Genomic DNA, 16253 nt, shown 5'->3' with positions numbered 1-16253 from the left:
TGGATATGCGTGTAGTATCAGTTTTTCTTCTCCCCTGCCGTTGAAGTAGAGAGCTATGCTGGATATGCGTGAAGTATCAGTTTTTCTTCTCCCCTGCGGTTGAAGCAGGATATGCATTGAAAGTGAAGTATCAGGCTTATTTGGTTTGGGGTAGTAACCGCCGTAACAAGCCAGCTACTCCCCGCTTTGTGAGTGCGAATCCTTTTTTCTTCTCCCCTGCCGTTGAAGCAGAGAGCTATGCTGGATATGCGTGAAGTATCAGTTTTTCTTCTCCCCTGCCGTTGAAGCAGAGAGCTATGCTGGATATGTATTGAAAGTGAAGTATCAGGCTTATTTGGTTTGGGGTAGTAACCGCCGTAACAAGCCAGCTACTCCCCACTTTATGAGTGCGAATCCTTTTTTCCACATTTCCTCTTGCTGTTGTAGCTTAGAGTGATGTTGGAGTCACAGTAACCATGTGTATGTTTATTGAATAAGGGTATTATCTCCAGGCAGTAGCCGTCATTCTGGTGAGCCACCCACTCTTTATTGACGGCCTCTTGATTTTATGGATCCACATAAAACATAACACCCAAAGATCTGTAGTGATTTCTGACCATGCTTGTAGAAAGCTGGTTAATCTGTCTCCAATGAAAGTAGGGTGTGGCGGTGGCCAACTGTCTTTAAAAAGACGACGCGGGTTTTGGGTTGTTGTTTGGGATTGCATTTGCTGACGCTGGTTTCTAGGATGGCCTCGTCGTTGTTGGGGTTGCTGACCCTGAGGGCATTGAACTGGTGGATATGAAGTAGTTCTGTATGATTGATAAGGTTTGAAAGGACGTCTTTGATATGTTGGCCGTCTATTTTGGGGTAGATAACGGCGAGAGAAAGAGGTATGTGGTATAGAGTTGGTCAAGGATTGTACTGCCATTGACTGTTCTTTGAGCTGCGCCACCATTTCCTGTAGATGGTCGCCGAACAAGTTGTCCCCAGTACAGGGGAAGTTTGCCAACTTTTTGTGGACGTCTTCACGAATAGCACTCGATCTGAGCCATGCCATTCTTCGGGCTGCAATTGCTGATGCAGAAGATCTAGAAGTTGTCTCGAAGGATTTGTTGATTGTTCTGAGGTGTCTTGTAGCTTCCTCCATATATCTTGTAATGATTGAGGTGGCGCTGGTGTTGTCTCCATAATTGGAAATAGGAGTTTTAGCTGTTGTACACACTCGTACAAATATTGGACAATGTAAAACTGATGCTGGATGATTCGAGCTGTCAGCATTGCAAATTGGAAGCACTTTCTAACAAAATCGTCCAAATATTTGTGGTCCTTCCCTGGGGGAGCACTAGAGTGTGTTTTTGCTCTTTGAAGCACAGACTCTACTACTATAGAGGCGTGTGGCAATTGTGTAGGTGAGTAAAATTTAGACTGCTGCATCTTAAATTTGAGATCAATTTTCTTGAACTGGGAGGAATGGAGAAAGGAGTCTCCCAAGACTTCTGCAACAGTGAGTCCGGGACCTGATGCGATGGCAATGAAGTTGATTCTGAGGGAAGATCGAAGATCTTTAATATTCCTAAAGTTTCCGTTCTTGGGTCAGAAACTTTCTGAGTGGCTAGACTTAATGTGGTTCCCACTTTATCGAGAAACTTCAGGTAAGAAAGGTCTTCCAGTGGGGAGTATGGCTCTTGAGTCTGGAGAGGTAGGAGAGGTAATGGGGTGGAAGTGGGTCTGTGGGGGTTTGTGGATGCAGACCTGGAAATAGAGAACCTCTAGGAGGAGATGTGGATGGAAGTTGTGGTTGTATTGGAGAGGAGCAAGGGGGCTCAGTTGGTAACTCTCGATTAGGTGGTGGAGGTTGCGGAATTTGTAGACTGGATTGCAGGGAGACAAACAGACCTGTCAGGGCCATAGAGATCTGAGTGATTGCCTGTTGTGCAACATCAGGCATCACCGGTGCGACAGGGGTACGTGGAGGGGGGTCATCAGGAAAACCTTCTTTACCCTGTAATGGATCCGGCAGATGAATTGATAAGTTACATCCTCTAGATGCTGCAGAGAGATCCGAGTAGATCTGAATAGACGAGGATGATGATGAGGAAGATAAGGACTCCACGTCGCTCCACTCATCTCGTGATTTGGAGAGGGATTGTCTTCGTCTCTTAGTGTTTCTATCCGGTTGAGACGGAGGAAGAGGAGTAGAAACCCCTTGAGATATAGGTAACTGCGTGTCGTCACTGATGTGGTGTCGTTTAGACTTCCTCTTATATGATTCATTGAGATCTTTATGAGAGTGTAGTGATGATGGTGAAGAAGGTGGTCTAGGCTGTGGACGTAACGGTTCCTTCATTTGTACCTCTTGCGGATGAGGTCTTCATGGTGGTACAGGAACTTGTGGCTCCTGATGTGAACTACGGCTCGATTTTCGATGTTCTCGTGCCACATGTTGTGACTGGTGCATCGAGGCCGACGCACTGAGTGCCTTTTTTGGGTTTGAAGGGGTTTGCTTCGACAAATCCTGTATCGGCATCAGGTGCGTCGACGTTGAATGCGTTGGGTGCGACCGGTGTCTAATGTGTAGACGTCGAATGCGTTGAGGGCGAATGATGTCATTTCGACGCTGCCTTTTGGCGTTCAATAAGGATTGTTTTTGAGTTAACTGCACTTTTAGTAACTGCAAGTGATTGAGAAGACTGAGCGCTCTCCTGGATGGAGGAGAGACGCTGACTGGCTTGCTGATGCAGTTTACTTATTCCATTAAAAATTCTGTTGGAGTTTAAACACAAAATAATAAAAAATAGAAAAATATAAATAAACAAAAAAATGTATCAACCATAAGAGACACAAGATAAAAAGTATATAGTGAGCATTTGTCTGAAATTTGTACATTTAGTTTTTCCCTTTTTGTTTGCCAGATATATAGACTACATATTTTTCATTTGGACCACCAAAAGGCGATTAAATAGATACTGGCTTGAATGCAAAATGGACGCTGTTGCAAAAGTTTGAAAGTGAAACTCATAGACGATCTTGCTACTATGACATCAGGCTCTAATAACGGCCGAAGTTTCGCTACAATAAGCTTCATCAGGAGCCAAAAATAACAGAGTTTCATAGTGTCTACCGACACAGTGAAGTTCAAAACAAACAGTTCCGTCTCTTGCATGCAGTAAAGTTGAGCAATCTTTTAATGGCCGCGGCCTCCAGACCAGCCCCCAGACCGGAACGTCATGCACCGGCAGCCGGCCCGGCGTGCGCAAGTTATGCCTGCCTCGGGCAGGCGTAACTTTTACAACAAAGGTGGGGGGAGTTCAGATAGGGCTGGGGGGGTGGAAGGAAAGTTCCCTCAGAGGTCGCTCCGATTTCGGAGCGGCCTCGGAGGGAACAGAGGCAGGCTGCGCCGCTTGGCGCGCATAGGCTGCCGATTTCGCGCAGCCTTGCACACGCCAACCACGGATTTTAAAAGAATCGCGCGGCTACACGCGTATATTAAAATCCGGCGTACTTTTGTTTGTGCTGGTCGCGCGGGCGCAGTTTTTTAAAATCTACCCCTGAAGGTTCCACATACAATCAAAGAGACAAGCATACATTACCCATAAAACAACAAACAAAGCACCCCTTAAAAAGGCTTGTACTGTGCATGTGTCCACATAAACTGACAAAGAATCAACTCAATGATAATTCCAAAAATGTTTTCTCTCAAAGAGTAAACCACAGATTGCAAAAACAGAACTTCTACAACAAATGGCCATAACCCAATTTAGGTTTCTTTTAAAAGTCTTCAAATAGATATATACAGCACAAGCAAGAAAACAAGACACTTGCTGTATACAAGTTCAAATCCAAAACATCAAGGATAAGCAACAATTAAATCAACCTTATAAGTTAAATATGGATCATCAAATGGAGAGAGAAGCAGCGGCAGAGGCACCCAATATGTTTCATAAACAACTTCTTCAGAGATATTTCCACTGCATATAGAATATTACCTCTCCAAAGAGTGTCTTATTTCGAGGCATTACCGCCCTCCATGTTCCCCTTTGTTTCCAATAAAAATATGCAAAATACATGTGGCTCAAAAACAAGAAATAAGACAATAACAAAATTAAATACAACCATAACCGACTATATATCACAAAACTCACCAAGCTCACATACTGCTTCTGAACAAACATTTATGGTTGCTCTCAGATTAATTTTAAACATACTTCAGGTCAATTATACACAATCTATTCATGACACTCACAACAACTTCAAGAAACTTTATAAACATTCACATATAACACCAACCAAACAAAAAAAAAAATCAGAACATTTCTACAATTCCATACATCAAAGCAAATTATAAAAAAAACAGACCTCTCAATCCTATTGTTTAGAACATCAGAGTTCAAAGACCTCAGCTTGAACATCCAACATTGCTCAAGTTGTAAAAGTACATGAATAACATTGCCCACTCGAAAGGTGGCAACCTGTTGCAAAGCAAAGAACCGTAGAGAATCTATGGAATGATTATGCTATAATTAGTGTTGGGTAAGAGGTGCTTCCATTCTTGTATTTCTGATGTCACTTCAATGTTCAATGGTGCATGGTTTCACCTTGCGTACAGTCTTACTAACAAATAAAACTACAAGAGCAAAGTATCATGTAAATTACATGATCCAAATCATATGTAATGGCAGATTTCAGAGAGAAAAATTTTTTTTGAATTATCATGGAGCTGATTCTTTGTCAGTATTTTGTGAACACATATGCAGTACAAGTCTTAAGGGATGGTTTATGTTTGGTTTTTGAATGTTGTTTTGTGTGTTTGTTTACCTCTTTGGTTTGAGGGTGTATGGGCCCTTTCTGTGTTTTTGATTTATTTTTGTCTGTGGTTATTAGTGTGTTTTACATTTAATGTTATTTAGGATGCTATTCAATTAATTTGATTAAGATTTATGACTGTGATGCATTTGTATTTATTTAAAATTTTATATTTGACTTCATATGATGTATATTTCCTTTAAGTTGGTTTATAAAATTATTTCATATATCCTTTTGTTTGACAATAATTTGATGTGTTAGATACATTGATTTAATACACTTTATTCTACAATGACATACAACATAGTTTAGTGTTCTTTTTCTTGACATATTGTCTGGTACACAAATACTTGTGAATTCAAGATATAATTTGCCTTCTTACTAATATTAAGCAATCACAGAGTCTTTCATACAGCTTAGGAACACAAAACACTGTTTTATTTTATAAAAACATGCTTGATATTGCTTGATTCTACATTGAAGAATAGCTTCTACCAGATGGCATCTGAGCCCTATTGTTATTTAACCTGCTAAACTGTAAATGACTTTCCATTAAGCACTGTAACATTGTGAAGAAAAAGAAAAGGTTTACTGAGTTAAAAATACCGCTTTCACATTACAAACTCATTAGATGCTGTGCAATTACTAAGGTTACTATAGATCACTGAAAGCTATCTTTATCATCCACTTAATTGAGACGATGATGAAAACAGCGACAAATAAAGAAGTCACAATATTAACATAAACGCCAGGGCTTATTGACCACTCTGACTGGGATACAATGATGTCTGTACATGCTCAGTAGGAAATGTAATCATGGATCTGATTTCTCTACAGGCATATAGTATGAGGGGGTTAAAAACCCTTAATAAATCAGTTTCTACCTTTTAGAAACTTATGTTCCTAGTGAGAGAGCACCATTTGGGTGTAGCTAGCAGATGAGAATACAGTTTCATGCTGTTTTACTAATGAACAGCTTTATATTCTACCTCATTTCCAGGTAGGCAGATTCTCGCATAATGTGCTGCAAATTCATGAAAGTTGTCCCATACATAACTTCACAGATCTGAAGTAGGTAGCATTCTTTACAAATTATTATGGTAAAATCTTTTTCCCTCACACCCTGTCTTCAGAAACAAATCAATTATGTCACAGACTCCATATTTATAGTAAACATTTTTAAAATAATCACTTACTAACAGGCCGATACAGTAAAGCACGGCTGCAGTTACCCCGTTTCTAACCCACTGTGTACTCACAATTTGGCTGCGTAAGTCTAACCCGCGAATCACTATCTGTTTTTACCTATCCTTACCGCTTCTTTTACTCAACACGTATCCCTTTCCGCCCGCAGCATGTACATGTATGTAAACGATCCAATTAGCTATTCCCTTCCATACAGTAACGTGCGCCCCGACTATCTCCTTTTTAACCTGCTATCTTGCTGCGTCTTACCTGCTAATTTACCGCCTACCCTGACTCTGGCGTTAGTGTAAGGTATGAAATTTCACACGAAAATTTCACGAAATTTCACAGTCCCAAACCAAACCAACCCAATCCAAGCATCAGGCAAGCCCCAGCAGAGAGAGACGAAATTTCACAGTCCCGGGCAAACTTTCCCCCAGCCCCCGCTCACCTGCCCTGGTCGCGGCCACACAAGCCCCCAGCAGCAGCAGTAGAAGGGTGGCGAGAGAGAGCGGCTTCAGCGGATCGGGTGCTCCCCATGCGAGGTGGCTTCCAGCATCCCCGCCGGCGAAGGTGAATACACACACGCCGTGACCTCCGACGTCCAGCCAGGCGCTCAGGTCATGGCATGTGCGAATGCACCTTCACTGCCTTGAGCGCCCATATTGGACGTACAGGCGTGCACATATTCACCTTCGCCGGCAGGGCTGCTGGAAGCCACCTCGCATGGGAAGCGCCCGATCCGCCCCGGGCTGCTGAAGCCACTCTCTCTCGGCGCCCTTCTACTGCTGCTGCTGGGGGTTTGCGTGGCCACGGCCAGGGCAGGTGAGCGGGGGCTGGGGGAAAGTTTGCCCGGGACTGTTAAATTTCGTGTCTCTCTGCTGGGGCTTGGATTGGGTTGGTTTGGTTTGGGACTGTGAAATTTCGTTTCTCTCTGCTGGGGCTTGGATTGGGACTGTGAAATTTCGTCTCTCTCTGCTGGGGCTTGGATTGGGTTGGTTTGGTTTGGGACTGTGAAATTTCGTCTCTCTCTGCTGGGGCTTGGATTGGGTTGGTTTGGTTTGGGATTGTGAAATTTCGTTTCTCTCTGCTGGGGCTTGGATTGGGACTGTGAAATTTCATCTCTCTCTGCTGGGGCTTGGATTGGGACTGTGAAATTTCATCTCTCTCTGCTGGGGCTTGGATTGAGTTGGTTTGGTTTGGTTTGGGACTGTGAAATTTCGCCTCTCTCTGCTGGGGCTTGGATTGGATTGGGTTGGTTTGGGACTCTGAAATTTCGTCTCTCTCTGCTGGGGCTTGGATTGGGTTAGTTTGGTTTGGGACTGTGAAATTTCGTCTCTCTCTGCTGGGGCTTGGATTGGGTTGGTTTGGTTTGGGACTGTGAAATTTCGTCTCTCTCTGCTGGGGCTTGCCTGACGATTGGTTTGGTTCTGTGAAATTTCGTCTCTCTTGCCTGTCCGAAGGAGGGTGCTTTGTTGCGCTTCCTGCCTCCGATCGCCGGCTGCTAGGGCTTGCAGGCGCCGGGCGCTCAAGGCAGCGGGGCCTGTAGGAGAGCCATCCACTTCCTGGTACCTGTCATTTCAAACGTCATTTGAAATGACATTTGAAATGACATGTTCCAGTGCACCCAGGATACTGTATAGGCGTTGTATAGCACCTATACAGTAAAACGGATTGCGCTTCATGGACGCTTCTTGGACGCGCTTTGGATGCGGCTTGCATTTGCATGCCATTTAAATACTGTATCGAGCGGTATGTGATCCGGACTGTACGTGCGGCAAACGAGGGCGCGCTTGGCACTTTTTCTTATGCGCCCTTACTGTATCGGCCTGTCAATCAGTAAAGTCTACAACCAGTGCTGCATGTCACAATGTGAAATTTTTTTTTTTTTTTTAAATTATAGTTTTATTGCTTTTAAATGTTACAAAACAACTTATTTTTTACAGCACTGAACTTTTAATTTTCTGTTTGTCGTTATCCTTCACATAATCACTCATTAAATCGCATAGATGTCTTAATTTTTTAGAAGTATCCTTAGAGATTGGCTATTCTAGCCACCCTCACTCCCTGTATAAAATCTCCGATTGTTGTATACTCTTGTTTTCCCCCTTCTTTTTCCTAATCCCCAGTTGCTCACCCTTGTTATAATGTAACTTTTGTCTCTGCCATCATCTGCCTATTGTAATATGTTTATTGGCTATGTTAATGTTAAAACTTTTGTTCGATGTAAACCGAGTTGATTTGATCTGCATCAAGAAATTCGGTATAGAAAAACCTTAAATAAATAAAATAAAATATAGTAATAAGACAACAAGACATCTCAGAGATATACATACATTTCTCAACATTATTATCATATTATCCAATAATAAAAAGGCCAAAGGAAATTTGAGAACATTGGTAGTCAAGTAGTCAATAGAGCTTACAAAAAGAAATATCAATTTTAACTTAAATTGTCTAAATCCGCATTTACACTTATGTTTATCCCACATAAAGCAAATTCTAAGAGTGTGTGTCAAGATATGTATGCAGCTGATCTGGCTGACTAAAGATGTACTTTGCATCTAAATGTCTTATAAGACACCTACAAGGGTATCTTAGGGAAAATTGTGCCCCTCTTTCTAACACCTCTGTACGCATTGCTATAAATTTCCTGCGTCTCAGCTGAGTTGCACGTACCACATCGGGAAAGATTCTTATAGGATAGCCATAAAAATCCTGTTTTTGATGTTTAAAATGTAATTTTAACATAGCGTCTCTCTGAGAGTGAGGAAAACTGAACTAATAAGGTAGCCCTTGTATCGATTTTTGATTCATAAGATTTTTCATGAAAATCTGTTAAATTCAGGTTCTCTTGATTTATATCACTTTCTCTATTCTGTGGTTGCTGCAAATAATAAATCCTAGACAAAGTAGGAAGAGAAGAATCAGAATATTTTAAAATATTCTTCAAATAACTCTTTAAAATAAATCTATTGGGGATACCAAACGTATTTTAGGGAAATTTAAAAATCTAAGATTAAATTTCCTAATTTGGTTCTCCAATATTTCAAATCTATCTTCATGCTCTTCCTCTGATTTTATTAAATTAGTCTGTATATTTTGAATTTCCCCAACTTTCAATTCAAGTATATTAATACTTTTCTCCAAACTATTTTTCCCTGTGCATGGGTATTTTTCTTTAATGCTTCCTGAACTGTTATAGTAAGGTTATTTATAGATTTTTGCATAATAACCATCATAGAACCCAATTCTTCAATAGAAAAATTCTTTGGTACAATTACAGAGACATCTTTTATACTGCTTAAACAAACTTGTTCTTCCACTCTTAATTGCTTTAATGTCCCACCAATTCCATCTGTGCAGGAATAAGATATTTCATTAAGTTCCCTGGGACTTTCATCTTCCATGTCCTCCGAGACTATTGTCGAATTCTCGACATCTCTCTGGGAACTAAATGATTCTTTTAAGGGAATAATGAACTCTAAGTCCATCTTTGTAGATGGGGGGCTGGCTTTTCTGGGGCACTGGGGGTAAGAGATGTTTCAATTGCCTGGTAGTTAGGCTCCTGCTCCTGAGCCATACTACAAACGGCCCCTACCGGTGCAGATGCAAAAACAGATTGAAAGCAGTCCGCTATACGAGGTTGAATCGTTTTTATATTTGGCATAGAGGTAGAAGAAAATTCTCTCAGTTTTGCTTTCCTCTTGGTATGAGGCATAGCAACTGAGTGATGATATAGGTATTAACAAATTTTATACAAGACTAGATTTACCCTAGCGAGACTGCATTCAAATTGGACAATAAATCTAATACTTAACTTGGCAATGTTCTCAAGGGCCACAATGTCAAAGTTTCCCCGTTCCAAACCGCATGCGGCTTTGTCGTCATGCCGGCATAGGCCAGATTTTGTAGCCTATCCGGCTCCTCCCACCGACATCACCGCTCTGGAACCAGGAAGGAGAATTATCTCGGGCCTCTCCACCGGCTGGGACCCCTCACAAACAAGAATTAAGGAAGCAGAGGAATATCGTGGGCCTCTCCAGCGGCTGGACCCCTCACAACAGAGATTATTCAGCGGCGGTGTCGCACCGGCGTAGGCCAGATTTTGTAGCCTACCCGGCTCCTCCCTCTGACGTCACCGCTCTGGAACCAGGAAGCAGGAGAATTATCACGGGCCTCTCCACCGGCTGGACCCCTCACAAACAAGAATGAAAGAAGCAGAGGAATATCGCGGGCCTCTCCAATGGCTGGACCCCTCACAACAGAGATGATTGAGCGGCCACAATGTGAAAATTTATGGAAGATGTAAATGTGCTTACATTTTCTGTTATATGAAACAAAGGTCATTCATTTTATTTCAACTGATTAAGGAAAATCATTTAAAATTAATAACTAGCAACTGGATAGCAAACAAGGACTTTATAACAAAGAGGTCTGGCCCATTTTCTGCTTACGGGAAAAATGTAATCAATGAAGAATTATAAAAGAGGAAAAACAGAACAATTCTATTTAAGGAATATAAAAACAAAACAAAAAACACAGGACCTTGACCTTTTCACCCAAATTAAAACTATAGTGATCATACTATTGAAATACATTATGGGCCTGTTTACTAAGCTTTTTCTCCCATAGAGAGAGAATGATTTAAAAAATTCCTTGGTATCTTTTTAACCTGAAAAAGATGCTTAACAAAATCGGCTTGAAGATTACAAAATATCCTGCTGCCAGTGTTTTGTGTTCCTAAGCCAGAAATATCAATTTATTTACCATGTCTAAGCCAACAGGGGCTCTGAGAACTCCAAGAAGAGCAAAGTGAACAACAAGATAATCTCACTGAATGTAATGGCCTTAAAAAGCATAACTTAAAAAGATAAACATAGTAGAAGAAACTTTAACACATTACCAAGGCACTGTAAAATTTCTGCTTTGTTCTAAAGAATGCAAGTATTTTGAAATAAAGCTGTACTATGGATTGAAGGGGTGGGGAGGGAAGCAATTTTTGTCAGAAATCCAGTTTTCCACTGCCGACGTCTGAATTTTCATCTCCATTAAACCACATCAAAAGTACACTGAAGTATCTAAGGTCCCATAAAATCTGGCCAAGTCTGCAGTGTATGGTAAACCTCAGTACATTCTATATCAAGTCTTCATCTGCCAATTGACAAAATTTCCCATTCTTATTAGTCAGCATTGATTTTACTGACTTTATTTTTCTCTTACTATAACTTTTTAACATAAAATCATAAGTAAAACTGATATTTAGCATCTACTTTAATATTATATATTTTCATTACAAAAAGAATAAATGTATTACTTAACAAAAAGTGCTAACATTTGTCCAATCTCCCTTTACCTTAAGTAGTCCCCCTTTGGCTTTTTGTATCTTCTTTACATATCTAGATAAAGTTTTTTTTCTCTTCCTTTTATAGATTCGACAATTTTCTCATCTGGGCCTTTGCTGCTTTCCATTAGTGGAAACACAAAGGGAAACCAAGAGGGCAGTCAGAAGCCAAAACAGAGAAGAACATTGTCTAATGTAGAACAAGAGGAAATAAAACCTTCTTTAGAAATATTATGAAGATAAAAAAAGAAGAAAAAAGGGTATAGGTAATCTAAAGGGAGAAAGGAGTAGTTGCAAAGAGGAGGATCAGCACAAGGCAGATATCTAAATACGCTTTTTTCCTCAGTATTTACAGACGGGTGGGAAGCTAGACTGCAGGCAGGAAATGACATTAATAAAGATGAAATGATTTAAAAAACTACTTATGGAGGAGGAGGTGGTACTTGAAGTATTTATACAAATGAGGACAGATGCAACAATAGAATGGGATCTATTTACTTAGTTACAATAATGAGTTAACATGTTAAATGCCAAAATCAGCATCGTGTGATATCAGCAATACTTATACAAGCATTGCTGATGTCACACAAATACAAGAAAAACAGGCCCAATGCATGCCAAAAGTAATGGGCTGCAGAGTGAAAGTGGTACTACCTAAGCAGAAAATAAGAAACTATAAATATTCAAACAGCTCACTTAATAAAGACAGCAATAGAAACATAGAAGGTGATGGCAGAAAAGGACCCTACGGCCCATCCAGCCTGCCCAGCAAGCTCCCATAGTTATCAGTTTCCCATACCTATCAGTTTCTCAGCCTGCCAAGGTCAGGGCTCTTGTTGGTTACTGTTTGAGACCAATTTCCCTCCCCTCTGCCATTGAATCAGAGAGCAATGTGCAATGATGGAGTTGCATCAGAAGTGTAGTATCAGGCTTTTGGTTAAGGGTAGTAACCGCCGCATCAAGCAAGTTACCCCATGCTTATGTGTTTTCCCAGGCCCAATAGTTCATGTCTTTGTTGGTTGCCATATGAATCCAATTCCTCCTTTCCTCTTTTCTTCTTGCCATTGAAGCAGCAAGCAATGATGGAGTTGCCTCATATTTTAAAGTCTATTTGCTAAGGGTAGTATCTGCCACACCAACAAGATACTCCCATGCCTTAACTTCATTCCCCTCCCCCTTGCCTTTAGGGATCTACTGTGTTTATCCCATGCCCTTTTGAAATCTTGAACCGCTTTTGCCTTCACCACCTCCTGCAATCCACTCTAAGCCATATTAGTTAATCACCCCTTACGAGATGTAGATACTAAGCATCAATAGCATTGGCAGGCTAACATATCTACCGATTCTCTCATTCTCCCACCCCCAACTCCCCCCGCACCATGGATGCCTAAAGGGACCTGCAGCCATAAATTGGAACCTACCTGGGACCAAACCCCATCCTCCCAATACACACACCCCAAACCTGCTTTTCTGAAGAGACTATTCTCTCCCCCCCTCCCCCCACACTCACACAAACTCTGCTCCAAAGGTTATTTTGAAAGACCTTCCCACCCTTCCCAAAATGTAAAAAGTTCCCCACCTACTGGCAAACTCCCCAAGTCCCCTCTCTTACCATTTAGGAGCCACGGGATACGTAATGTGGCAGGAGCAATCCTCAGTTGCTCCTGCCCCACTAGCATCATCATCCAAAACGGTGCTGGCTGACCTGAGGCTCCCTTTTGCCTTCCTGAGTATATCTGTTGCAGGTAAGCATCTTGCCGTTATGGTAGTATTATTATAGTATGGGCATGCTCTACTTGTTCATTCTGTCAACCACTTTGAGAAAATAAATTCATTTTATAGGGGTATGTATGCTAGCTCTCAATTTAAAAGTTAGATTTATTTTCTAGTTGCATTTAATGTTGACTCAAAAATTTGTCAGTTAAATTCTCCTAGGATTAAGAAGATGGTATTCACAGTCCAACAGGAAGCTGGAATTTCTCTGTTGGGTTTTGGTATCTTTTATTGGACATACAACAAAGATGTTGAAGTTTGCTTTGAGTATTAAAATACAAGCAAACTACAGAAAGACCTTGCCAGTCTGGGAAACTGGGCATCTCAGTGACAGAAGAATTTTAATGTGGATGTCAGGCACAGCTTTTGTGGGAGACTTGCGCAGAAGAAAGCACGAATATGCTACTGTGGCTTACCATGTGGCGTCCCAGCAAAGACTGAGATTGGGGCCTAGCCCAAAGGATTGCTCAACCCACCAAAACTACCATGACTCCCCAAATCCCCCATAGAGATAGGAGCGCATGTTGGATCTGTGCACCGAAGCTCAAAGATCAGAAACAGAAAAGGGGAGAGGAATCCCTAAATCTCTCACTTTTTTTTTTCTTAACTCTTTACCTGAGCTCAGCCCATCCCGGCCGAGTACAGAGTCGGTCTCTAGCTGCAGGGAGAGAGGCTAATGCCTTCACCACCACACACGGCTTTCTGCACCCACTAGCCTCTCAGCTGATTCTCCCCTGGAAAACCAGCTACCGGACCGAGGCACTTGACTGAGGGATGGATCACCAGATATCACCTCAGGAGAAGCGGTGCATGATTAATCCTTTTTCTCCTTTTTTTTTTTTAAACAAGCAATCCCCAGTAGGGAGATGCATGTCTACCATCTGCTGGAGATGGAGCTTACTGGCGGGATGATGACACAGCAGGGGTATATATACCATGACGTCAGCTTTGCTCCATCTCCATCTGCTGGTAGAGGTGCATAACTTACTGGTCGTGGATTAACCTGTCTGAATGCTGAGAAAAACTATAAACAGAAGCATGCAGGTCAAAACTGAACTGGAAACCACACACAGTCACAAAATATCAAACAATAAAATCAAGAAATATAAATCAATAATAGTAATTCCAACTAATAAAAAGAATATATCAAAACAGCTGTGACAAACAGAACATCTATAAATTTAAAACTTATAAAATGTTTAAAAAAAAACAAAAAACAACCCAAACACCAAATAAAACATTTCAAAACACATCAAACACCACCAATAATTAAAATTAATAAGGCTAAAAAAAAATCCTCTGCTCTTCATACCTAGGAAGTTTTGATTTCTAGATGCCCTGAGAGGGCCGGGCGATTGTTGTACACAAACCTCTCTCTCATATACTTACACACCTGCTATTTCATCCATGCAGCCCTCTCACTCACTCACACATGCTCTCTTGGCTCTTCTGGAAGCACAAGCAGGGGCAGCAACAGCAGCCTCGTCCTACAGCCCCAGCAGCCAACAGGACTCCTCTTTCTTTGGGCCATAGGGGCCAATGCTTTTCCTGCTCCTGATGCTGTTCTTTCTCCTGCCCTTTCTTCTGCTTTTGGCTATGCAGGCAAACACTCCTCCCTTCCTCCTCCTCCGCTTGGAATCATAGGCCAGCGCTGCAGCCTGTTCCTTCCAATAGCAGCAACAGCATCTTCCTTTTCCCATCCTGGCAGGCCCACGTGACACCACTTCCTCTTCCAGGCTTGCATGAGCAAGAAGAAGATGTCATCGCCATGCCATCCCAGAACTGTGGTGCTCTAGACAGCTGCCTAATAAGAATAGTGCTTCCAGCTGTCCTGAACTTCCATTTCCAAGTTCACAATATTTTGTAGTTTCTCTGCTAACTTTGATTAATGGCATAAAGTCAACAATGTTTATGAAAAAAGAATGGAACAAAACAGATAAGTAATGCTGAGCTTTCAAAAAAAATAGCTGAGATATACAGAATGTCTCATGTCTAGTCACAAGACATGGATGTAATGCTTTCTTTCATGTCCTAAATTAATCTGTTTCTATTCAGTAGCTTTATCTTTTTCTCCTGTACTACATCTTGTTTTTTGGCATACAAGTATTTATCAAGTACTTTACCTAGTATTTAGCTGAATTTTAAACACATTTAGGATTTAGAAGTTATGTTAGAAGTCAACATTTCATTTGATAGAGGTGGGCGTTCTGGAACAAGACTAAAAAAGAATGCTGGACATAATCCCAAAGCAAGATATCTATTCACATAAAATAAATATTTTAGGAGACTTTTGGTAAAATGTGCTACTTTTCTACTCAAACAAGTTTAGCAATGTCTGACCTGCTATCATTTGCTTATACGCAAAAACAAAATCAGAATTGGTTACCTGTAACAGGTGTTCTCCAAGGAGAGCAGAATGTCAATCCTCTCACAAGTGACATCATCGGATGGAGCCCAGCATTGAAAACTTTCGTCAAAGTTTCTAGAACTTTGACTGAGCCTCTCTGAGCATACCCAGCTTCCCCCTCCGGAGATGTTCTACCCTGACTCTTCTCTGTTCCACCGCCCTTGGGCGGTGAGCTCTTCGCAGTGTGCTCCCCATCCGCTCAGGCTGGCATCTGTGGTGAGCAGAGTCCACGTGGGGGAGGACATCTTCGACCCCCTGCTCGTGTGGCTGGACTGCAACCACCACCGTAGCTGGGCCCGCAGTCTGGCTGGTAGAGGTAGATGCACGGAGTAATTCCGGAACTTGGGCTCCATCGAGAGGGGAGGGAGCATTGTAGTGGTCTCATATGGGCCCTCGCCCAGGGTACCACTTCCAGGGTGGATGCCATGAGACCGAGAACCTGCAGATAGTCCCAAGCTATGGGCCGGCTGGCTCCCATCAAGGACCGTAGACGCATCTGGAGTTTTAACTTTCTCTTGGTGGTGAGGCTGACTTTGTCTGCCTGGGTGTCGAACTGGACTCACAGGTATTCCAGTGATTGGGAAGGCTGTAGGCAGCTCTTGTTTAGGTTGACTACCCATCCCAGGCTTTCCAGCAGGGAGATTACTCTGTTGGTTGCCCGATGGCTCTCCTCTCGGGATTTCGCCCTGATCAGCCAATCGTCTAGGTAGGGATGGACAAGGATTCCTTCCCGTCTGAGCGCCGCTGCCACCGCTACCA

At 42.0% G+C, this 16253-nt stretch overlaps 1 protein-coding gene across 5 annotated transcripts in view; it reads right to left on the bottom strand.

Annotated features, from left to right (window-relative positions):
* Window positions 1-16253, bottom strand: part of ME1 (malic enzyme 1) — an 869023-nt gene that overhangs the window by 664715 nt on the left and 188055 nt on the right. Inside the window, exon 1 of one of the 5 annotated variants that reach the window (XM_029595521.1) lies at window positions 14481-14500. The exons of the other annotated variants lie outside the window; for them this stretch is intronic. The gene's annotated coding sequence lies outside the window, so the exon portion shown is untranslated. Of the gene's footprint in view, window positions 1-14480; window positions 14501-16253 lie in introns of those variants that run through there. 5 annotated transcript variants of the gene reach the window in all.

This window comes from Rhinatrema bivittatum, chromosome 3 (assembly GCF_901001135.1).
Source record: "Rhinatrema bivittatum chromosome 3, aRhiBiv1.1, whole genome shotgun sequence".
Lineage (NCBI taxonomy): Eukaryota > Metazoa > Chordata > Amphibia > Gymnophiona > Rhinatrematidae > Rhinatrema > Rhinatrema bivittatum.
The sequence above is the reverse complement of the archived record's forward strand: the minus strand, read 5'-3'. Positions and strand labels throughout refer to the sequence as shown.